We start from the raw sequence: 26,287 nt of genomic DNA on the forward strand, positions 1-26,287 counted from the left end.
AGCTACTAATTCTTGGGGTTCAAGCTAGTTTCTCCAGAGCTCTGTTAGAAATACCAGGATGGGCCAGGTGTGGTGGGGCTCACGCCTGTTATCCCAGTACTTTGGGAGGCTAAGGCCAGGAGTTCAAGACAAACCTAAGCAACAGAGCGACACCCATCTCTACAAAAATAAATAAAAACAAATAACAGGATATAGGCTTTACAAGAGCTTGTAAAAATTTTTACCACCCAAAGAAGTCAGATACTGAATAAAAGGGAACTTGAAAGCCAGCTCTCACTTGGGTCCAAGGTGTTCAGAAACTGGGGGCCCCTGGGGAAAGGACCGCAGACACCTGTGGGCCGGCTCCGTGGGTGGCCCTGAACTTGGATGGTGGTCCCGCGGCTCCGGGAACCACGCAGACTGCTGTGCCCACTGGGGTTGGGCTCACCAGGAAGTAAGATCAGCAGAAACAGGGGCGCTCACAACTGGTGCTGGGTTCGGGTTCCTTAGGCCTCTACCCGCAGGGCCCCGTCCCTCCGGTGCCTGGTGGATGCTTCCTCAACTGCTGCTCTCCCCACGACGGGGCTGCTCTTTTGCCCAGGGACTCTGGGGCGGTCCTGGCCCCCGAGTGCGCGAGGTCGCAGGTCCCAGTACTCATGCCGGAGGCCCTGACGTGCTCGGGCTGCCCACGTGGACCTGGGTCCCCACACCTGGCTCTGTCACCGGCAGAGGGAGGGCGCCCTCCGGAGTGGGCGCCCTCTGCTGCGCTGCTGCCAACCCTGCCGCTGGAGGTCAGCTCCTCTCCCCAGTCATCCAGGCCTCAGTTCTGCCCTTCCCCGTGGCCACTCCGCTGTCCTACCCCCTGGCCACCACCAGAGGAAGACCCCTTCTTTCCCAAGCTGTGCCCGAACGGTGCGGCCCTACCCGCGGGCAGCCTCCGCCCACTGCTGCCCCAGCGCTGTCCTACCCCTGGTCGCGTCGCCGAGGCAGCCGCCACAGCGCAATGCTACCTTCTGGGCACCGAAGGAGGGACCTCTCCTTTCCCCAGCCATTCCGCCCCACTGTCCTGTTCTACCCAATAGCCGCCTACCTCTAACCATCCCGCCCCCTGGTCTCCCTGCTTCCACTACCTCCCGCCCGCTGCCTGCTGCCACAGTCCCTTCCACCGTGGCAGCCACTGCCACCGTCCAGATAGTGCAACATTCCACAGCGGTCACCTTAGCGCCCACAAGTTCCAGCCTCCGAGGAGGACGCTGGCGGATGGCGTCAGCGCCAACTCCTCCTGCTCTGGCAGAACACAGTACAGCCCTGTGCAAAATCCACAGGCGAATCAAACGCTGGACCAGGCCCTCAGCAGGCTTTTATACCAGCTTTATGCAAATAAAGGCTCCTGGAACACATGAGTTCTGATTGAATGAGAGCAAGTCTACAGGACAACTCTGATTGGATAATTAGTCCAATCAGATTAGGCCCAAAGGTTCCTCCTCATCCAATCAGAACATGTGTCCTAGGCGGCTGCACTTGCGGAAGTTGGGTAAAAAGTCTGTTGAGGTGGGGCGGTCTTCTCGTTTGACACTCCTCTGGGTCTGTGTGCTCTGCTGTCCTATTCTGGCAAAAGGAGGAAGAGCTGGCCTATGTGCTGGGTGGCTTTATTGGAGGCTGGAGTCTGCAGATGGCTGCAGTGAGATGGCAGCCGCTAGGAGGGGGGCCTAGGACAACAGGAGGTTGGTTGGTGGGCGGATGGCACGGGAGGTAGTATCGCACTGCTGGAAGTGGCCTAGCTTCAGCATCAGCGGAATCGATGCAACCACACTACCAGGGGATGAGGGATGTGACTTTGGAGTTGGTGGCTGGGGGGACAGAACACTGCTGGGGCCGGGGGAGGAGGGTGGTACAGTGTTGCAGCAGGTGGTGGGGCCAGGGAAAATAGGGTTCATATTTCCAGCCAGGCGTGGGGGACAGCATGCCCATGCAGATAGCCTGGGAATGTCAGGATTCCTGCCATGGATTCCCAGGTTTGCATCCTTGCACTTTGTGTGGCCAGGACTGCCTAGGAGCCACTGGGCAGGGAGAAGCCCCATTATGGGAGAGAAGCAGGGAAGGAAAAACCCAGGGGGCACGGGAGGGTCGGGCCTTGTAGGTAGCTGCATCAAGAACCGGGAACTCGCACCTGGATGAAAAGGGGTCACCAGGTGTGCATGGCACTGAGGGACTGGTTCCCAGTTTCTGCTGCTCCTAATTCCACCACATCATAGCTCCAGTGGTTATGATAGTGTGCATGGTGCCCTGAGCCTCAGGACCTCCACTCAAGTGCAGAAACACCGCCAGGAGCCAGGGACTGTGTTGTCCACAGCCCTCACCCCCACGGCCCCAGTTTCTACAAAGAGAGGCTGTACTTTGCAGGGTGGGTGGGCATGAGTGCATCAGCTGAAACCTGGCCCCTTATCCTGAGTGGCCAGCATAACAAGGTGACACAACTTAGTATCACCACTCTCCTCACCCTACTCGAGTCAGATGGTCTAAGGGGCCTGACCCTGGTGGAGTGTGTTCAACCGCAGGAAGGGGCAAATGTGAGATGGTGGTGGGGTAACACCCAGGTTGGCAGTCAAGGTCTGGTGGGATGTGGAGGGTCTTCTAGGAGAAGTGGAGGGGCCATGGGGCTATGGGGTCAGGAGAGGGGTGGGTACGCCCACTCTGCACAAGCACCATAGTCCTCCAGCCAAGCTGGCCCCAGCAAGCCGGGTGCCATCCTACCCCCTGTATCTGCTGTTAGGCACCAGGCGGCCTGGCACAAAGCAGGAGCCTGCCTCCTGGGGAAATCCAGCTTCCATACCTAGCCTGGCAGCTGCACACACAGAGGCCATTGACCAGTGAGCAAGTGGTTTTGGGGGAGGGTGGTCGGCCCAGCCAGCAAGATAATGAGCTGGGAGTAGAGCCACCTCTGGCTGGGCTTTAAGGTGGAGTCTTTCCAGACCTCCAGCACTCCAGGTTGCCAGCTGCCTGCTGAGGTTCTGGATTTACTCCTTAGCCCTCAGTTTCTTCACCTGACCAGGAGGACCTATATGGCAGTGTTTAGATTATTAGACTTGGTACTTTGGGAAATCCTCAGCCTACTGACTGAATATTCACAAGTCTGAATTTGTTGCCTGTTGTCTGGGATTGACCCAAGGTCTTCTCATATGAGATGGGGATCCCAGGACCCCTGCATTTAGGATCCAACCACCAGCCTCCCTTGTGGGCCCACCTGGGCCTTTTCACTCCACTTGTGTACAAGAGCCAAACGTCCAGACCTGGTGTCCTATTGGTAGTTCTGTTTTTCTCAGTGTATGTTTGCTATAATGGCAATGATATGGCATTTCCATATAAGCTTCAGGATACGGAATGTTTCCCACCCCAGAAAGTCCCTCCCCCAGCAAGCCCTGATTCCAGCCCCCTTTGGGCTGGCAGTGCATGTGCTCAGCTTGATGAAAACAAAAATGGCCTATGCAAGCTACACTGCTGAGTGTGATCTGTGGACATGGCTTCCTGATCCTGCATCTCCTTCCCCCTCATTACTGAGGTCTATTCTGTCTCTCACTTTTCACCTGAACTGCTCCTGAAGCCAAGATGAGGAATGGGGAGGGGTTACTGAGAGGGTCTTCTCCTGGGGTAAATCTTTGCTCTGAAAAGCCTGGGCTTGCCCCACTCTCTTATCCCCTCCTCTGAGCTCCATTTCTGCCAAAGGTTGGCAAGATGCAGCCTATCCCTGTTTGATCTTGTGCCTCCTATAAGCCAAGAAATAGCTTTTTATTTTCAAGTGGTAGAATTCGTCAAAAGAGTAATGATACTTAAGGACATTTTGAAGTTTTCCATGTCCAGAAGAAAACTTTTGTGGAGATGCAGTCATGCCTGTTCTTTTACAGGGTGTCTTCAGAAAGCTCCTGTCCTGCTACAGTGGCAGATTGAGTCTTTGGGACGGAGATCAGTAGGAAAACCTGAAAATACTGACCTCAGGCCCTTTAGGGACCATTTTTAGTTCTTGATTTGAGAGTTATATGGTGGGACTGGAGGCTTTGCACTGAACTTTTATCACCCCCACTGCTGTAGTCTCTGCTGGTGTGTCTGTCAAGTTAGGGTGCCATGGTGCCTCCCTTGAGGGTATTGAGCTCCAGTGTGCTAATTTTGGGGGTGCCTGCTTCATGGTTGCTCATCCCACCTACAGAGGTCCTGGACCTAATCCGGGCCAGCACGATGAGTTAGTCATTGGAGGCTGGAGCCTGCAGGTGGCAGGGGCACTATGGAAGCTGGTGTTGCTGCAGTTTGTGGCTCTGGGGGTGGTGGCTCCGGCTCCCTGGACACCCAGGATGCATCTTTCTGAATTTGGAAATCTTCCTTAAACCTCCAGCCTCAGAACCCAGCTCTGATAATCCCCAACAATCACATGTAAGTGTGCATTCAATACATGTAGTGTATTTGCAGAGTTATGGAACTATAGGCACAGTATAATTGAAGTGCATTTCCATTTATCCCAAAAAAGGTGATGCTTTGTGGCCAGTCCCTGTTCCCTTCTAGCACTAGACCACTGTATGTCTCCCCTCTGTCTCCAGAGGTTTGCCTTTTCTGGACATGCCTTGCCAGTGGAATCACAGAATGTGGTCATTTGTTGCTGGTTTCTTTCTGTCAGCTTAATGTGTTTGAGTTCCATTCCTTTTGTAATGGAATTTTGTAAAGTATTGTTTTTGTAATACTTTACAAAATAATTTTACAAAATTATTACTTTACAAAAGTAATTATTACTTACAAAAGTAATAATTTTGTAAAGTATTATTACTTTATTTTGATTGACGAAAAGTATAATAAAGATATACCACCCATGTTTTTCCTTTCATTCCTTGAAATGTATTCAGGTAGTTTTCATCATGAATGTGCTGCAGTGAATCTTGGTGTGCACATAGGCTTTCATAGCTTATAGGCGCATAACTGGGAGTGGAATTGCTGTGTCAAAATAGTAGTTCCTTCTTAAACATTTTGAGAAACTGCCTCATTGTGTCTTAACTGGCTGCACTATTTTACACTCCCACCAGCAGTGTGAGATTTTCCTATTTTTCTCACTGATGACAACACTGTTGTTGTTGTTGGATTACAAGGTGTAAAGTGGTATCTCTCTGAGGTTTTGATTATAATTTCCCTAATGGACTAATATTAAATACATTTATACATACTTATTTACAATTTGTATGTATTTTGGCAATGGTAAAAATTTATATTAAAATCTCATTTTTAAAATTGTATTTTTGTCTCTTTTTATAGTTCGTATTTTTTAGTTTAAAGTTACCGTTTTAAAAAATTAGTTTAAAAAAAGTCTTAAAAAACATTTTAGTTTAAAGTTACAGTTTTAAAAAAAGTTACAGTTTTAAAAAAATGTCCTTCCCTATGCGTTTTTTGGGGGGTTGTATTTTGAATAGTATTGTTTCTTTAATTATATTTTGAGAATGTTGGTAGTGCACAGAAATGCAATTGATATTTCTATCTTGATCTCAATTGTCTGCAATATTGCTAAACTTATTACTTTGAGTGAGTTTTTAGTAAATTACTCAGGGTTATTATTATTATTATTGAGACAGTATCTCAGTCTGTTGCCAAGGCTGGAGTGCAGTAGCATGAACACAGTTCACTCTTTCCACCTCAGCCTCCAGAGTTGCTGGTTCTACAGGCATATTGCCACCCTGCCCGACTAATTTTTGTTTATTTTTTGTAGAAATGAGATCTCACTATGTTGCCCAGGCTGATCTCAAACTCTTGGACTCAAGTGATTCCCCCACTTTACCTCCCAAAGTTCAGGGGTTACAGGCATGAACCACTGTGCCTGGCTAGGACTTCTTATATATGAGATCATGTTTTGGATATGAAAAGGCAATTTTACACTTTCCTTTGGAATCTGCAGTCCTTTTCTTCATTTGTTCTTGCATGATTTTTTAAATTATACTTTAAGTTCTGGGATACATGTGCAGAATGTACAGGTTTGTTACACAGGTATACACGTGCCATGGGGTTTGCTGCACCCATCAACCCGTCATCTACGTTAGGTATTTCTCCTAATGCTATCTCTCCCTTATCCCCCCAACCCCCCAACAGGCCCTGGTGTGTGATGTTCCCCTCCATGTGATTTTTTTTTAACAATGTCGTCAAGGACAATGTTGAACAGAAGTGGCAAAAGCGAATATTTGTGCACCTTGTTCCCAGTCTTATGTGGAAAACATTCTTTCCACTAAGTGTGATGTTTTCTGTAGGTTTTCTATATTACCTTTATCAGGCTGTGGAAATTCTCTTCAATTATTGGTTTGGTTAAAATTTTGGTTATATGTTAGGTATAGTGAATTTTTTTTCTGTGTCAATCTGATAACCACATCTTGGTCTTCCTTCACTTTTACAATATGGTATATTACATTAATTGTTTTAGCCACTTTATTGACATATAATCGGTGTACAGAAAACTGAATGTTTATTATATTCAATATGACAGGTGTGGAAAAACACTTGTGATATAGAACCACAATCAAGATAATAAATATATCTATGTTAATTGTAATGACCACAGGGCCCACACATTCAGGGACTTGAGGAATCATTTAGAAGAATAGATACAAATGGATACATCAAGTTGTTTTAGTTGCCATATAAACTATATATCAGTGCACATTTCCTCTTGGTGTAAGGGTCCTTAATTATTTTTAAAAATTGGGTTCGTTTTGCTAGTATTGAGAACTTATTTTGCCAAATTCAACAGGGGTAGTGTTCTGCAGTTTTTTCTTTTCTTCTGTGGTTTTTGTGTTATAGTAATTTTGGCCTAGCATAATTAATTGGGAAGTTTTTCCTTCTCTTTTTTTTTTTGTATTTGTAAAGGATTGGTTATAATTGTTCATCAAAAATTGGCAAAATACACATCACTGATGCCATCGAGATTGGGAATATTCTTGGCATGAAGATTTTTATTATTTTAATTTTAGATTCAGGGAAAACATATGCTTGTTTGTTACAAGGGTATATAGCATGATGCTGAGGTTTGGGCTTTGACTGAATGCATCACATATGCAGTGAACATCATACCCAATAGGTACTTTTTCAACCCTTGTCTCCTTCCTCTCCCCACATTTTGGAGTCTCCATTATCTTTTGATTCCCATCATTAATTCCATGAGGACCCAATGTTTAGCTCCCATGTATAAGTAAGCACATGTGGTATTTGTTTTTCTTTTTCTCTGTTAATTTGCTTGGGGGAAAAGGCGTCTGACTGCATCCATATTGTGGCAAATTGCATGCATCTAGCTCTGCTATACATAATTAACACCAGAGGCCTCAATACTTTTTCTTTTGCAAAGATAGGGGATTGGATTAAATGTATCCAACGGATGTTTTTAAGCAGTTTAAATACAGAGCCAGTTAGATCACTTGTTCATTTTGCTAAAATATATTTGGGGAGAGAGAAGGAGCATTTGAGGATTTTAGGCTATGGATGGCCCCACATTCTCATCTAAATCGTCATGGGACCATCGGCTACCATTAAAGCATTTTACCCAAGAAAATGCCTACTTTCCTCACAAGAGAATATTTGCATCTGCTACAGAATTTTCTTTTATCCTTGATTATCATTTCTGGTTTTCTGGGTCCTTTAAGGCTGTTTTAAGCTTTGTGTGGACTGATAGACAAGATGTAATTTAACTCTTAGAGAATCAACCTATAGCAAATTTCAGAGGACATTTCATGTGATCCCTTGATTCCATTCCTATCCGGTGACTTCCCCTATGTGGGAAAGATTTCCAAAGATTCACCAAGCAATAATATGTAACTTTCTTTTGAATTATTTTTCCTGGGTTTTTTGAACTTGAATCTTCAAGAAGAAATCATTTATATAATGTATTTTATTTAGATACTTTGTAGCTGCAATTTGGCATGCAAAACTATTTTTAACAGGTATAATTTTCTAAGTATATCAAATAGAAAATATTCACTTCTAGATACAGCATTTGTGCATATTAGAAGCTGTTTACTGAATAAAATAAAATGTATGATTCTATTTATACGGGGTACCTAGAATGGGCAAATTCATAGAGGTAAAAACAGAATAGACTTTACTGGAGGTAGAAGCGAGAGCTGTTTAGTGAGTACAGAATTTCTGTTGGGGAAGATGAAAAAGTTTGGGGCATAGGTAGTTGTGATAGGTACATAGCATTGTAATTGCATTTAATGTCACTGGATTGTACACTTACAAATGGTTAAGATGATAAATATGGCATGTATATACACAATAAAAACCTGTAACTTCTAAGAAGATATATATATACACACACATATATTATACATACGTACATGTATACATATACACGTGTACATGCATCCATAGGCTTCAGATTAAATTTGCCTCTTCTCCTTAATTTATTATAGAAGGCCAAGTTAGGTAGGGAATGAAAAGTAGATTAATTTGGTCCTGGGAATTTTTTTGTTTTTGAATTTTATTTGGCTTACCACTAAGAGTAGAAACTCAATTTGAATGTGGGTGCCACTCTTCTTTATAATTCAGAAAATATTTCACTATTTTGTTTATTTGCTGTAAGGGCAAGGACTCTATTTTTTTTTCACTGTGGTACAAGAATATTTTTAGGACTGAATAGTTATAAGATGCAGAGGAAGGTAACCTTGAAGCTCAATTCTCAAATTAAAGTGTTTTGTATAAAATTTCTTACCATTTTTGTAGTGTTGACCTTAGGGAATTTTCTAAGCTCACCTATTTGGCTTCAATAAACTATAATATAATGTGCAATTTCTTTTCTTGTAGGCCAAGAAGTAGCCATGTGAACAGTTGGTATTTGCTTCCATAAAATTCTTCTCAAGTCAAACAGGTCAGAGAAGAAACTAAAAATAAATTTGTGGAAGTCAGCATTCATTTACGACTAACAAAGAAGAGGAAAATTCCAAGAGAAATAGCAAGCACAGAGCTGCTTCCTTAATAAAAATCTACCAATCTACTTCAAATTTAAACCCAGTTGTTAATTAAAAGAGACACATAAAATACATTGGCATTAAAATAACCTCAGGAAAAGGAAACCTGTTATCACCTCTCTTTTTGAACATCATTCTTGAAGTGCTAGCCCACGCAGACAGGGAGAACTGAACAAGCATGTATATAGGAAAGAAAATGGAAAACTTGTCATTTTTGGATGATATAATTGTCCACCACGGAAACCCAGAATAGTCAACAGTAACTTAGAACTAGTAAGAGGTTGGTTACAATTGGATATTCATATACAAAAGTCAGGAAGTTGGGCATGTCTTCTACCTGCAGGTCTGGGAATGCATCAACAAGGGAGGTGGAACACAGGTTCCAGCTGGGTCTTATGAAAGTGAGGAGGAAGCACGTGGGCAAGGCAGGACTCCAGAGGCACCAGAGGGCTGATGGCTTCTCTTTGTTCTCCCCACCACTTTGGCTGGGGCCCAGGAGCTGAGTTCCAAGACTTGGGGAATAGTGGGCTTCTGGGGTGAAGTGGTTGATGCACCAAAACATCTTTTAAAGAACAGATAAAGAACAGAAGAGTACCTGGGAGAGCTGGCTGAAACCAGGACACGGTGGGACCGTTGGAAAGGACTCTGAACCACAGCAGCAGAAGGAGATCTAGACTTGCAGGGACCCAGGCTCCACCCTAGGGACCTCGACCTTGTCCTGCAGGGAGTGGAGACCCATGAATGGATGTTAGGTGAGTTTGGTTTGCACATAGCCTTGGTATATGTTGATAGAGTTGTAACTGATGACTAATCCAGCCTCACATTTGCAGCCCACAGTCCCTTGCATATAGAAGATCATCATTCTTCTGTCCTATGCCATGTGATTGTTACTGAGGAGGATGGAGATGACATCATCTACCATGACTTCTCCTCAGGTGAGGGCTGTGGTGAGATGCACCCTGCCGGACCCTCCTCAGCAGACAAGGGTATTAGCAGTTATTCGTGAATGATGTAATGGTGCCACCTCTGCCACAGACTCGGCTGTCTGCCCCTGCCCTCATAGCATGACCAGGCTGTGACTACAGGTGTTAGAGCTGTAGAGAACTGGGACTGCTCTCCTGACTCTCCTAACACTGACAGCAGAGGGAGGACCCAGGCTGTCTTGCTTTTCCCAGCAGAGGCTATTGGGCTAGGCAAGTCTCTGAAGAGAGAGCAGGGCCAGCTTCTCTCATCCCCTAGCCCCCAGGGGCTTTCCAACTGCTGTGGAAGCTGTGTATGAAGTACTCTCCCCACTTTCTGGGGCTCTGGCAGTCCCACAGCACACAAATAAACATGGCCTTGCTCAGAGGTGACGTTTGGTCAGAAAGTTGTGGGAATACTACTTAGGTTAATTAGAGAGACCTTGCCTGTGAAAGTAGTAGGAATGTAAATCACTCTCCTAGTGAATTAGCTCTAGGTCCATGTGTTCCCATCTAACAGAAGTGTTTATTTCAGGACCCCAGTGGTAGGAAGTGTGAGTGCTGCTATACACTGAGTCCTTACTACTATGCAGATAATGCCAGGCCTCTTTAACTAGAGTGAGTTTCGCTAATTTGAAAAATGACACTAAACAGAATTTTACCATTATGAGTGATGGTCAATGTTTCACCAACTCTTTATTGACAGATGAAGCTGCTTTGGTGGAAGGTGCTAAAAAGCTGGGCTTTGTGCAGTGAGAACACCATACTCGGTCATCATGGAAGCAGTAAGTGGCAAACTTGTGCACATTTTAGAACAGCTACTCTCTTGATGATTGTGTATTGGACATAGCATGTCTATTGCAAGAATGATAGCTAAATGTTTATTTTTCTATCTGTGAAAAAACAGAACTGTTGAAAAGTTGTTAATGTAATTATATTATTAGTGTTATTTGCATTACAATACTTGTTCGCTCTTTAAGATGCTTCCCCACACATCTTTTTGCATTGGTACGAAAATATTAGTAGCAAAGAACTTCAAAAGTCTAGTTTTCATTCTATGATAGTTAGAAAATTAATTTTGTGTTGCACATAATGGCATATTCTATGCCTCTTATAGCCTCAGCACCTAAGATTTCTTACACAGTGAAGCCTCACAGTCCTCGGCTTCTGGCTGGCTGGCTGAGAGAGAAGAGGTCAAAGCTTAATATCTCTAATCTATATAGGAGGGTTTTTCTTCACTAAAATAAAGGGAGGTCATGTATTTTCTGATTTTTTTTTTTTTAGTTTTGCTCCCTATGGTCCAGAGGAAGAAACTTAGTGATAGAAAAAAGATTATATTAAGAATAAGATCAAATAGGGACCCTTGAGATGGGCAACAGGGTAAAATGATGATGAGGACAAGCAGGGCAGGGAAGTTTGTCATGATGACCAGTTAGAAGGGCTATAATGCATTCGAAGTTCACTTCCAAGAGCTATAATAGAGTGATATTGTTTCTGACTGTTTAGTACTGTAGTCCGTTTTTGCCTTTGCTTCTGTGCAAAACCTGTGAAATATCAGACCTTGTACAAAGTGCTTATTTCTTAGCATCTGCAGTTTCTTTTCTTATGGTGTACAAAGATCAGATTGTGTTTATTTTTATTTTAACCAACAGAGGGAATTTAGCTTAGGGAAGTGTGCGAAAATAAAACAAAGTACTGATTGAGTATAGTATTTCCTTTACAGAAGCTTTTTAAAAAATGAGCCCTTTCCCTCTTCCATTTGAGGCTTCTAACATTAACTGGAGAACTTTCCATTGTATGGGTGCTGCAACGTTTATCTGCATTGAAAAAATGGAGGTTGGGGGTGGTGGGCATGGACTAGTCAACCATAAGTGGGAGAGACAGACAAGAATAGCAGCTTCTGCCTCACTCACATGCCAAAGAAAGACGAGCATCTCGAGGGCCTGTTGATACCGTCCTCTTGCTGTTAGATGCCAGATTGGTACCACATTGTTATTTCATTGAAGTTTTTAGGTCATATTTCTGGGAGTAAAAAAAAAATACCCTATTCATTAGGACTTGTAAATAATCATAATAAATATAATCCTATTAAACCATTAATACCAGGGTGCCATGGAACCACAAATTGTCAGATTAGATACCAGGTATTTACCAAGTATTACGATGACCTTGCTGGTCATCATAAGAGCTGAGTCCATGGATGCACGTGGGGGTGGTTAACATAGCCATGGTACCAAGAGACGTGGCTCCTGGGAGCGGAAGCCCTGCTGCTAGACAGTGGATAGTAGCACTGAGGACCTTTATGAACAAGGATCTGAGAGAAGATGAGACAGGCTGAGGAGAAAGGGAACTGGTGGGTCCAGAGAGAGGTGAATAAAGATGGGTGAAGGCTGGATGAAGTAGATTATTAGTTGTATTTTAGGATGCAGTGAGGAGTAAAGAGTTGTGAAGATGATTATTCAGTCATGTACTTGGTCATTCAAACACATTACTTCACTGATTATTTCTCTCATCCCAAGAGGTGAGTGCTATCACTATTCATCAGTAAGTCAAACACTTAGTGGAAGAAACTGAATTTAAATTCACATCTACTGGGCTCCAAAGGCTACATTCTTTCTACTGTGATGTGTTAGGGAAATACCAGATTAGATTAAAAATTTTGAAAGCAGGCCTAGTATGGTGGCTCACACCTGTAATGCCAGAAATTGGGAGGCAGGAGGATCACTGGAACCCAGGAGTTCAAGACCAGCCTGGGCAATGCAGTGAGACCCCATCTCTCAAAAAACAATTTTAAAATAGCTGGGTGTAGTGGTGCACACGTGTAGTGCCAGCTACCTGAGAGGATCACTTGAGCCCAGGTGGTTAAGGCTGCTATGAGATGTAATTGCACCACTACATTCCAACCTGGGCAACAGAGTGAGACCGTGTCTAAAAACAAAAACAAAACCATTTGGAAACAGCATACACACCATCTGGGATTTTGTAGATGGAATAAATTGTGATTCTTGACTTTCTAACTTGAAAGAACCCAAAGAAGAATAGCATTTTATTAACTGCCCTAAAACCAGGTTATCGTCTCTTACCTGCACCAAGATCCAAAAGCCTTTGAATTCCAAAAGTTTTGTCCTAAGTTTGGGGAATAGTCATTTGGCAGCAAAACCTAATCAGAACTGATATGAGGCTATTATAATCTTTATGAATCTCACCGCATGTGATATTCATACATTTTGCTGCAGAAAGTGGATATGTTATAGCAAACAGTGTTACCCCAGACCCTGCTTGGAACATTATGATAAATAGTCTAGAATGTGCATATACCTATATAAAATTGGAAAATTCTGAATTCAGAAGCATAACTAGCCCCAAGGTTTCTGATGGACCCATGCAGCTTTGTGTTCTTTATCTTCATTTCTTGGAGGTAGCTACACCAGCCAATTGTTAGGACAGCCATATCACAGAAGAAAAATGAGAAGCTTTTACCAGAAGAGCAAGCTATGACCCTAGAAGACTTGTCAGAAAATAGTACATGCTGCAAGAGGCTAGAGGGTGGGAAGGGGAGAGAAAGCAGAAGAGATGGGGGCAGAGAGAGACAGAGAGAAAGAGTGGGTTTATGAGTGGGAGAAAATTGTTTTGAGATTTTAATACTTTACACTTTTAACAGGTAAGAGCCTATTTATTTTTTTCCTTTAGATGATACAGGAACAGACATTAGGAATCCTTAAAGTCCTGGAATTTTCTAGGCCTGTATCTCCTTTATACACTTAAAATAAAATATGTTTTAAGTGTATGAAGGAGTTTATGAAAGTTTAAGTGTATGAAAGTTTTTAAATATATCTTTTTAAAAGCTTTATCTCAGTTCATTTGTATGATTGTATGGCATGACTCAATATAGTACTTAAGCATTAAATACAGCAAACATCTCTCCAAATCTTCTTCTCCTTGGAATTTGAGACTTTTATTAAAGAAAATGAAGTAAGTTATTTTCTTTGTTTTATTTAACAGAAGTAAAGCTTCATGTGCTCCTTTTCTTTACACTTCTAGAATTTGATGTTCTTGCATCAGCAGCTGCAGACGAGTCTGAATAGTTTAGATGTGTGATGAGGGGATTATTTTCATTGGCATTTCCCACGTCCTATGAGGTCTTTCTCCTAGCTCCATCTGAGCATGCCCCTGGAGATCTGAGAAAGTGACAAATGATGACACATGAGATTAAATTCATCTCATTAGAGGTTTGGTCCATGTAGAACAGTTCTCCTGCGCATGTGTGTAAGCGTTTTCCCCAGAGCAGTTTTGAAAATTAGGACCCATACATATTTATTAAATTATTTTATTCCACTAGGATATTTACACTTTGTTATGAGAAAACGCATCTTAATTTTTTTTTTTTTTGCCTCTTTAACGCTGAACAGTCAATGTTAAAACGGGGTTCTGTTGCTATCTGAATTGCATCTTTTCCTGTTATTAAAGTTAGCGTAGTTTTTCTGTAACCTTTATTAAATGATTCATTAATTGTTTGCTCTGTCTGCTTTATAAACTATTGGATAAAGGTCACTACTGCATTCGCTTGTAGGAAATACCTTCCAGATCTAGTTTTTAGGTTTGCAAGTGTGAACTTTGGCTAGACAACAACCCTTGGTGTTACATATTTAACGAGAGAGATTGGGGATAGTTGATGATTGTGATAGCTCATGGAGTAGGTGGTGATGGTGTTCTGGGTATGGAGATGAGGGACGTGTTAGGCAGCTCTCCAGACTTTTTTATGCCCCATCTCTTGTTGGAGACTGTCCATTACTCTTTAGTTGCATTAACTAGGACCAATGGTTAATGGACAAGCAAGGAGGAGAAAAGGGAGTTAGATAAAATTGGGTGAATATGGATTAAAATGTGAAGATGATGATGATTATTATTATTATTATTTGAGACAGAATTTTGCTCTTGTTGCCCAAGCTGGAGTGCAATGGCGCGATCTTGGCTCACTGCAAGCTCCACCTCCTGGGTTCAAGCAATTCTCCTGCCTTAGCCTCCCAAGTAGCTGGGATTACAGGTGTGCGCCACCACGCCCAGCTAATTTTTTGTAGTTTTAGTAGAAACAAGGTTTCACCATGTTACCAGGCTGGTCTCAAACTCCTGATCTCAGGTAATCTGCCTGCCTCAGCATCCCAAAGTGCTGGGATTACAGGCATGATGTAATACCTCACCTGGCCAATGAATTTTAAATTATATGGGAGAATAAGAAATAACAGGTCATTTGTGGTTATAGTTGTGGTCCCATCTCTTTTTAGTTAATCTTTTACCTGATGCCACTTAATCTTTTTTTTTTTTTTTTTTGAGATGGAGACTCACTCTGTCACCTAGGCTTAAGTGCAGTGATGTCATCTTGGCTCACTACAACCTCCTCATCCCACGTTCAAGCGATTCTCCTGCCTCTGCCTTCTGAGTAGCTGGGATTACAGGCTCCTGCCACCATGCCTACCTACTTTTTGTGTTTTTAGTAGATATGGGGTTTCACCATGTTGGCGAGGCTGGTCTTGAACTTCTGACCTCAAGTGATCCACCTGCTTTGGCCTCCCAAAGTGCTGGGATTAGAGGCATGAGCCACTGCGCCCAGCCTCACCTAATCTTGATAACACTCTTTTCAAGCAGTTGCTTTACATATTGAGAAACTAAGACATGGATTTGTTTTTTTGTTGTTGTTTTTTGTTTTTTGATAGGGAGTTTCGCTCTTGCTGCCCAGACTAGAGTGCAGTGGCGTGATCTTGGCTCACTGCAACCTCTGCCTCTTGGGTTCAAGCGATTCTCCTGCCTCAGGTTCCCAAGTAGCTGGGATTACAGGTATGCACCGCCATGCCCAGCTAGTTTTGTGTTTTTAGTAGTGATGGGGTTTCACCATGTTGGTCAGGTTGGTCTCGAGCTCCTGGCCTGAGGTGATCCACCACCTCAGCTTCCCAAAGTACTGGGATTATAGATGTGAGCCACTATGCCTGGCCTCTCTTAATTTTAATAATGCTCTTTTCAAGCAATTGCTTTACATATTGAGAAACAAAGACATGGATTTGATATCTTTGGTAAGCGCACACAACCACTAGATAGTTGAGAGAGAATGCAGCAATTTATCCAGAGCTGAGGAAAGACTATCCTCACCCTTAGGCATTTAAAATTGATTGGGAAGCACCAAACTGAAGAGCCACAGAGATGGGTGGTCCAGGGCCTGCTGTAGTTGAGGCATATCTCAGAAGGATAACATGTTGACATAGGCATGGATTGGAATGTATAGAAAAGGAGAATGGCGAGGCTTGTGTGCACTTGAAGTCTGGAGGTTGTGCACGGAAGGATGAGTGGGAGATGAGAGGAGACCACACAAGTGGGTGGAGAGCAGTAAGAAGAATTTATGGGTGATTGGTACTAACCAAAGCCTTGGTGGGTGAGGATGGACCATGATGAAAGATGTGTGAGGAACTGTAGATGCTTTGGTGAGGAAAGGAGAGAGGAAGAGTTTATTCGTGCTGAATTGGGAATGTTCTAGAGGTTTGTAATTTTTTTCCTACTCCAGTTTAAAGATGAAACAATGAGGAGCTTTTGAGTCAAGTGGATCTATACTGAATCTCCCAGTTTGCTACCTAAAGATCAAGTTACTTGATAATTCTGAGCTAAGAAAGTAAAGAAGAATACTTTTATAGAGTAGAGCCAGAAGTCAATCACATACACAGCCAGTGCTAGAATTCTCTTTTTCTTTTTTTCCTACTGCAAATAGCTTTGCTAGTATATTTTTATGGCAGGGGAATAAATAGGTTTATGTCCATTCGATGTAAATGAAAAGACTAGGATATACACAGTTATGTTCAACTTTGAGGAAAAAGGTAGGGAAAGATAAAACTTGACCGTTTTTAGGAGTATCAGGCCACCTTTTGTTTTTATTGGTGTTTAGCTGTAGGACACACATTCTATCAACAGAGCAATGGTGGTCTTTCATTTTTTACTCTCCCAGTGACAGAGAAAGGATATAATTGTTCAAAGTCTTTCAGTGCAACTTTAACTCTACTGTAAAGGGGCTGTAAGTATTGGTGCAGTGCCATGTATAGCAGAGAGTTCTTGGCAACCACATTGTCAATCAGCTGCTTCTCCTAACTGCGGTCCTCATCATTTTCTTATTGTTTGCCCAAAGCTGAAAGGCTCTTTCAGGTAGATTGTCAAGTTGACGTAGGAGTAAAAGCCCATGGATGATAATGGTGGTTCAAGGCAGAGTGGCACAGATGGTCAGTTTCAGCCAATAGTTGTTTCAGAGACAGCAACTCAATGTGTCAGGCAAAATCCTTAGAGTATGAATTCTGATTCCAGTTTTACCAACATTGTGTTGTGACTTTGGGAAGATAAAGAATTTTGGTTGGCCTGTGGATCTTTTTTAAGAATTTTGGATCTTCTTTAAGTGCTCTGATATGTAGATATATGTTCTCTAGCCGCTATTCTTCTCAATTGTTGTGGTTTATTTTTTGTTCATCACCAAGAGCTGTGTTGTGGGTACAAGGGCAGTGTCCGACTGTGGCTGCATTATTGCTGCTCCTTTTCGTCAAGCTTTTTGTCCTGTCTGCTCCCTCGTACCCAAATCTAAATGTATTCTCTAAGGAATTTGTGAATCTTATTTTTTTTTTTGTATTTTATGTATTCCCTAAGGAATTTGTGAATCTTATTTGTGAATCTTATTTGTTAAATCATGATCTTATGTATTGAGGAAAATAATTATTAAGCTTATTTTATTTGACTGTCAAAAATATAAAGCTATTCTAGGATTACTGATTAGTTGAAAATCTTAGTAATCTTTACCAATTGTGGGAAGAACGGTGGTTTCATTTGAGTACAGTATGACTAGTGGCTTTTAAAAATGAGGAATACATGGGGATTCTCAGGGCATTATATTTTACCCATGAAATAATTCTGTTTTTAGTAATAGTTACTTAAATTAATTTCATCTAGGTTTTTTCTCACGTGATCTGTTTCTTAAACTTTTTGTTTACCATTATATTTTACACATGAAATAATTCTGTTTTTAGTAATAGCTACTTAAATTAATTTCATCTAGGTTTTGTTCTCACGTGATCTGTTTCTTAAACTTTTTGTTGATTTGACATCGAATTCTAAGTACTACAGAAAGTACAAAAGGCATAAATGTGAGGCAATGGAGAGATGAAAGCTGTAAATATATAACAGTGTACGTATGAAAACACCACCGAGGCATATTCTATTTGTATAGGGTTATTTTGTTTTTACAGGATTTGATTTTTTCCAAAATTCAAGCTAGGCTCCTCTACTTTTTATAGCATATTAGATTATCTGTGGAATCCAGTACCCCAGCCCTGTTTGTCATCATGGAAATACTCACAGGGCAATGAACTGTGTACACCCACGTGTTTCTGGGCAGAAATGGGTTGGCTGCCTACTGGGTTGTGTCTTACCTGATTAGGAGCTTTTTCAGTATCAGGAAGCAAAGTTGTACTTGAGCAATTTAGAATGTGCATTTTACCCTTTCCACCTCTGCACAAAAATATAAATGTTGGGATATGAGTTTTACAGATTTGGGTGCATGTAGGCACTGATGTTTCTCTGATGACTCTCCTGGCAACTTTGGTTCTCCCCAGTGTTGTTTTTGTTTGACTTTTATGTACAGAACAGATTTTAGTCTTGTTTGGACACATCTATACCCAATTGGTTTTCCAAAGCTCATGCCTGAGCCCAACTGAAGTCTGTACTCCTATTTGACCACTGAGTATTCTCATGGACACTGGAAAAACAATAATACAAAGCCATGCTAAGCATGCTGGCTACCCGGTTTATTGAAAGGTTTTCCAGCCACAGTATTTCCATGTTTTTATAGGATAGCGTATTTTGTGAGACATTTTTAAAAGTATTAAAATACGTGGGGGAAACATTATGCCATCTGGATATTTTGCCACAAAAGGTAAGTGAAATGTGAAAATGCTATTTTTGACCATTGGAGTTGTACTTTCTGGTATGTTGGCTGGCTTCACAGAAGCATATTCTTCTACTGCCTGCCCCTTTCCCCTCCCACCTACTCCTCCTGTGCCCATGGCAGGGACTAGATGCGTAGCCAAATCAAACGTCAATTACCTGTATAGCCCTCTGTAACTCATCATCAGTAGTGCAGAAAGAGGAGGCATCACATGTAGAATCAACTTTAGTTACTGGTCTCTTTCTTAGAAAACTCAAACAATGTCATAACTGTCATAAGAAAACTGTTTTCTTATCCCTGTCTTATCCTTTTGACATTGGTTGATCTATGACTTGAACAAATAATTCATGGAACCCACTGTGAGCAGGAAAGGAGTTATCTGAAAGACTTTAACGACACTGATGTCAGCTTTTCCTGCCAGTGATGATAGCTGGAGATATGCTCAGATGCTGGCTGCTTTCTTGCCTTAGTGTGTTCTGCTGAATACACGATGCATGCACTTCTGAATACATGCACATACATGGGTGGAGCTGCTTGAAAGGCTGGATCTTTCATGGGACAGCACATTAGGCTTTTTTTTTCCAAACAAGGTCTCATAATGTCATCCAGGCTGTAGTACAGTGATGTGAATATTGCTCACCGTAGCCTCAAACTTCTGGGCTCAAGCAGTTGTCCCACCTTAATCTCCCTAGCAGCTAGGATCACAGGTACATGCCACCAAGACTGGTTATTTTCTTTTATATTTATTTTGTAAAGATGAAGTCTCCCTATGTTGTCCATGCTGATCTCAAACTCCTGAGCTCAAGGCACATTGGACATTATGTTGCTATGTTGAAACATACTTCCTGCTTCCTCGTATTGATACCTGCTTACCATACATGAACACATGGATAATGTACAGCTCCTGTATCTCTCTGCTGTGGGGAATTAACTCATGCAACTTCCTGTGCACTCTCCATCTTACAGTAGAAGTGGTTTAGTTAAAAAATAGGAGAGCTGTTTTTTTTTTCAAGTTTTTTTTTTAATTTAATTTTATTTATTATTATTATTATTACACTTTAAGTTCTAGGGTACATGTGCATAACGTGCAGGTTTGTTACATATGTATACTTGTGCCATGTTGCTGTGCTGCACCCATCAACTCGTCAGCATCCATCAACTCGTCATTTACATCAGGTGTAACTCCCAATGCAATCCCTCCCCCCTCCTCCCTCCCCCCTCCCCATGATAGGCCCCGGTGTGTGATGTTCCCCTTCCCAAGTCGAAGTGATCTCATTGTTCAGTTCCCACCTATGAGTGAGAACATGCAGTGTTTGGTTTTCTGTTCTTGTGATAGTTTGCTAAGGATGATGGTTCCCAGCTGCATCCATGTCCCTACAAAGGACACAAACTCATCCTTTTTTATGGCTGCATAGTATTCCATGGTGTATATGTGCCACATTTTCTTAATCCAGTCTGTCACTGATGGACATTTGGGTTGATTCCAAGTCTTCACTATTGTGAATAGTGCCGCAATAAACATACGTGTGCATGTGTCTTTATAGCAGCATGATTTATAATCCTTTGGGTATATACCCAGTAATGGGATGGCTGGGTCATATGGTACATCTAGTTCTAGATCCTTGAGGAATCGCCATACTGTTTTCCATAATGGTTGAACTAGTTTACAATCCCACCAACAGTGTAAAAGTGTTCCTATTTCTCCACATCCTCTCCAGCACCTGTTGTTTCCTGACTTTTTAATGATGGCCATTCTAACTGGTGTGAGATGGTATCTCATTGTGGTTTTGATTTGCATTTCTCTGATGGCCAGTGATGATGAGCATTTTTTCATGTGTCTGTTGGCTGTATGAATGTCCTCTTTTGAGAAATGTCTGTTTATATCCTTTGCCCACTTTTTGATGGGGCTGTTTGTTTTTGTCTTGTAAATTTGTTTGAGTTCTCTGTAGGTTCTGGATATTAGCCCTTTGTCAGATGAGTAGATTGCAAAAATTTCCTCCCATTCTGTAGGTTGCCTGTTCACTCTGATGGTAGTTTCTTTTGCTGTGCAGAAGCTCTTTAGTTTAATGAGATCCCATTTGTCAATTTTGGCTTTTGCTGCCGTTGCTTTTGGTGTTTTAGACATGAAGTCTTTGCCCATACCTATGTCCTGAATGGTACTACCTAGGTTTTCCTCTAGGGTTTTTATGGTATTAGGTCTAACATTTAAGTCTCTAATCCATCTTGAATTAATATTCATATAAGGAGTAAGGAAAGGATCCAGTTTCAGCTTTCTATATATGGCTAGCCAATTTTCCCAGCACCATTTATTAAATAGAGAATCCTTTCCCCATTTCTTGTTTCTCTCAGGTTTGTCAAAGATCAGATGGCTGTAGATGTATGGTATTATTTCTGAGGACTCTGTTCTGTTCCATTGATCTATATCTCTGTTTTGGTACCAGTACCATGCTGTTTTGGTTACTGTAGCCTTGTAGTATAGTTTGAAGTCAGGTAGCGTGATGCCTCCAGCTTTGTTCTTTTGACTTAGGATTGTCTTGGAGATGCGGGCTCTTTTTTGGTTCCATATGAACTTTAAAGCAGTTTTTTCCAATTCTGTGAAGAAACTCATTGGTAGCTTGATGGGGATGGCATTGAATCTATAAATAACCTTGGGCAGTATGGCCATTTTCACGATATTGATTCTTCCTATCCATGAGCATGGTATGTTCTTCCATTTGTTTGTGTCCTCTTTTATTTCACTGAGCAGTGGTTTGTAGTTCTCCTTGAAGAGGTCCTTTACATCCCTTATAAGTTGGATTCCTAGGTATTTTATTCTCTTTGAAGCAATTGTGAATGGAAGTTCATTCATGATTTGGCTCTCTGTTTGTGTGTTACTGGTGTATAAGAATGCTTGTGATTTTTGCACATTAATTTTGTATCCTGAGACTTTGCTGAAGTTGCTTATCAGCTTAAGGAGATTTTGGGCTGAGACAATGGGATTTTCTAAATATACAATCATGTCATCTGCAAAGAGGGACAATTTGACTTCTTCTTTTCCTAACTGAATACCCTTGATTTCTTTCTCTTGCCTGATTGCCCTAGCCAGAACTTCCAACACTATGTTGAATAGGAGTGGTGAGAGAGGGCATCCCTGTCTTGTGCCAGTTTTCAAAGGGAATTTTTCCAGTTTTTGCCCATTCAGTATGATATTGGCTGTGGGTTTGTCATAAATAGCTCTTATTATTTTGAGGTACGTTCCATCAATACCGAATTTATTGAGGGTTTTTAGCATGAAGGGCTGTTGAATTTTGTCAAAAGCCTTTTCTGCATCTATTGAGATAATCATGTGGTTCTTGTCTTTGGTTCTGTTTATATGCTGGATTATGTTTATTGATTTGCGAATGCTGAACCAGCCTTGCATCCCAGGGATGAAGTCCACTTGATCATGGTGGATAAGCTTTTTGATGTGCTGCTGAATCCGGTTTGCCAGTATTTTATTGAGGATTTTTGCATCGATGTTCATCAGGGATATTGGTCTAAAATTCTCTTTTTTTGTTGTGTCTCTGCCAGGCTTTGGTATCAGGATGATGTTGGCCTCAGAAAATGAGTTAGGGAGGATTCCCTCTTTTTCTATTGATTGGAATAGTTTCAGAAGGAATGGTACCAGCTCCTCCTTGTACCTCTGGTAGAATTCAGCTGTGAATCCATCTGGTCCTGGACTTTTTTTGGTTGGTAGGCTATTAATTATTGCCTTAATTTCAGAGCCTGCTATTGGTCTATTCAGGGATTCAACTTCTTCCTGGTTTAGTCTTGGAAGAGTGTAAGTGTCCAGGAAATTATCCATTTCTTCTAGATTTTCTAGTTTATTTGCATAGAGGTGTTTATAGTATTCTCTGATGGTAGTTTGTATTTCTGTGGGGTCGGTGGTGATATCCCCTTTATCATTTTTTATTGCGTCTATTTGATTCTTCTCTCTTTTCTTCTTTATTAGTCTTGCTAGCAGTCTGTCAATTTTGTTGATCTTTTCAAAAAACCAACTCCTGGATTCATTGATTTTTTGGATGTTTTTTTGTGTCTCTATCTCCTTCAGTTCTGCTCTGATCTTAGTTATTTCTTGCCTTCTGCTAGCTTTTGAATGCGTTTGCTCTTGCTTCTCTAGTTCTTTTAATTGTGATGTTACAGTGTCAATTTTAGATCTTCCCTGCTTTCTTCTCTGCACCACATAGCACTTATTCCCAAATTGACCACATAATTGGAAGTAAAGCACTCCTCAGCAAATGTACAAGAACAGAAATTATAACAAACTGTCTCTCAGACCACAGTGCAATCAAACTAGAACTCAAGACTAAGAAACTCAATCAAAACCGCTCAACTACATGGAAACGGAACAACCTGCTCCTGAATGACTACTGGGTACATAACGAAATGAAGGCAGAAATAAAGATATTCTTTGAAACCAATGAGAACAAAGATACAACATACCAGAATCTCTGGGACACATTTAAAGCAGTGTGTAGAGAGCTGTGTTTAAATATCCTTTTGGAACTGTGTAAATGTTGAATTAAAGTGTCCTTAAAAAGCAGTGGTTTCTTTAACTTTTGAGCATGTGTGATGTCCCCTGTGAGGTAAAGCATTCTACTTGCTTCCACTCACCAGTGGCTGATTTGCTGGCTTGTGCACTCTGTGGCTTATGCTGTTCTCTCTGAGGATGATTATGAGGAGTGGCTGAAAGGCTATCAAGAAGCCAGCACTACATTGAAAAATGGAGCTCAGTGGTTGGAAGAGTGTGGTCAGATCACTGAGAAGTTAAACACACACGATAGTCTTTACAGGTCCAAGAAAGACTTAAGCAGCTACCGATCAAAATCTTTGAACAGGCACCCTTATACTATATAGTGATGTTCTCTTCTTGTTCTCTATGTTTCTTGTTCTTTTCCTCTTCTTGTTCTGTTTCTTGTTCTCCTATTCTCTTTTCTTGTTCTCTGAGACATTTCTTTGTTTGCTTTAAGAAGCACTTAATTTTCATGGCTGTCTGAAATATCTAGCCACCCTCAACTGAGAATGACAGCTTAAGAACTCTCAGTCCAAAAACAGCATCAGTGACTTTCTGGCTTTGCTTAGGATTAGGCTTAATGAGATTAGCTCACCGTGTTGAGTTACATGAGCAATCAGAATGCTGTGGGCTGATTAGACAATGTACACACTAAGCATTCTCAGACTTACTTATGCTAATAATATTTAAGCTTTGCCATTGCTACTCTGTATTGCCTACTTCATTTTGTTGTTGTTGTTATGGTGGCTCTCTTCACTCTATCCCGAGGCATTAGGTGGCTTTCTTTTATGGGAGTCCCTCAAGTCTGAGAGCTGGATTTCAACTTTTTCTGTTTTATGTCAGCAACAACTAGACCATCCATTTTCCAGTTTCTATAACTTTGAAGCCATCATCTGTTTGCTTTTTTCATTCCTTTTTTATTTTTTAATTCCTTTTAGTATTTTATGCTCAGTTTTTGTGTTTCTTATTCAATTGTTTATATTTAGTCATTTTCATGGAATTTGGGTACGAATAGAACTGAATTCAAGTGTTCATTTGCCTTGATTTAGTGAAACTATCCAAAATTACTTTCAGAATCTGAAAACAGTGATTATGTAGACTGGGCAACTTACAAAAAGAAAGAGGCTCATTGGATTTACAGTTCCATGTGGCTGGGGAGACCTCACAATCATGGCAGAAGATGAAAGGCACATCTCACATGACAACAGACAAGAAAAGAGAACTAGTGCAGTCCCCTTTTTAAAAGCATCAGATACCGTGAGACTTATTCACTATCACGAGAACAGCACAGGAAAGACCTGCCCCCATGATTCGATTAGCTCCCACCGACTCCCTCCAATGACATGTGAGAATTCAAGATGAGATTTGGATGGGGACACAATCAAACCATATCAACATTTTACTTGCAAATTGTATTTTAAAATTATATTAAGTTACTATGTTGCTAGTCAATCACAAAACATTTAAACAAATTGCGATGCCAGAACTCATATATTGACATGCAGTGACCCCTGGAAATCAGTAGAGAAATGTATTAGAAAAAAAGTTCTGGCAAAGACCAGGCTGATGTTGGCCTTATCACCCAACCTCAGGCATTGGTCACATTAGCTCACAGAGCTAAGAAAAATCAAGTACTAAACTTGTTACTCAAGACTTTAGGTACTATTGATTTAGATAGATAAAAGATTTATTACAAAGTTATCCTGAAGAATATATCCCTCATCCAGAGGACCCAGGAGGTTATGATAATCCCTGGAAAGCCTGACCAGCAGTAACAGTAAAAAATTACACAGGGATGTGAATGCAGAAATATTATCTCTACTGAAAATAAGTTTTATACTAGGCAAGAGTTACAGAGTAGATGTAAAACTTTAGCACACGGAGTCAAATCAGATGTATAAGTTCTATACGGTTTATGGGTTAACAATGGTAAATCCATTATGCTTATGAAAAGTGAATTAGCACAAATGATTGGGAGAGCAAATAAGTCCAGGGCTCATGATGAGTTAATTGCTAGAGCACAAAATAACCAAGACATCTGTGACTTATGATGGGAATGGGTAACAGCAGTTTGGATGAGACAATACCCAAACATCATTCCCAGGTTAATCTAAACTAAAAAATTGAAGATTTTAGAAGAAGCCATTAAAATATCTCAAGAATATGGAAGATTATTATTAATGTCTGATGGGACAGTACTTTATAGAACACCTGGGAAATTTCCCATCAAAAATGACTTTTTCAAAAGTCAAGTTATTATATCCAAGATAAATCCAATTACTCGCAACATACACATAAAATACCATACTGAGGTGGGAAATTAAAGAAAAATAAAATTAAAAAGAAAGAGAAAAGAGCTTTCCTGTAATAGGCTGACTTGTCCCAGAGGCAGCACCAGACACAGCCCAGACCCAGGAAAGGTCTTGATAATATTATCTAATGGACTCTGGAGACTCTCCCAGCACTCCCTCAACGTAAGGAGAAGAAAAACAAATTTTCCTTTGTTTTAGGGTATGAGTTTATAGATTCTTATTCTCTGAACTAGTAACTTCAAATATTCTGTTTTATCTAAAAAGTACAGCGAAGGTCATGAGAAGCCTGAGCAGGCCTGAACTACAGCTGTCTAGGCACCATAGTGAAGGTTATAGGATAAGCCTAGGCAAATCTAGATAACAGACATCTGGGTTGCATAGCAATGGTTATGCGCAATCCTGAGTTATGAACCTGTTGCAATTTGATTAACTGTCTTTGTCCTGCCTCTGTATCCTTGTTTCGCCCCACCGTAAGCTTGCTTCAAGCTAGCTACCCCCTTTTGTAAAGCATGTATAAAAGTCAAGTGCTGTCTTTGTTTTGGGCCCAGTCTTTGGATGTGAGTCTGCTG

This window comes from Macaca mulatta, chromosome 19 (assembly GCF_049350105.2).
Source record: "Macaca mulatta isolate MMU2019108-1 chromosome 19, T2T-MMU8v2.0, whole genome shotgun sequence".
NCBI classification, from domain to species: domain Eukaryota; kingdom Metazoa; phylum Chordata; class Mammalia; order Primates; family Cercopithecidae; genus Macaca; species Macaca mulatta.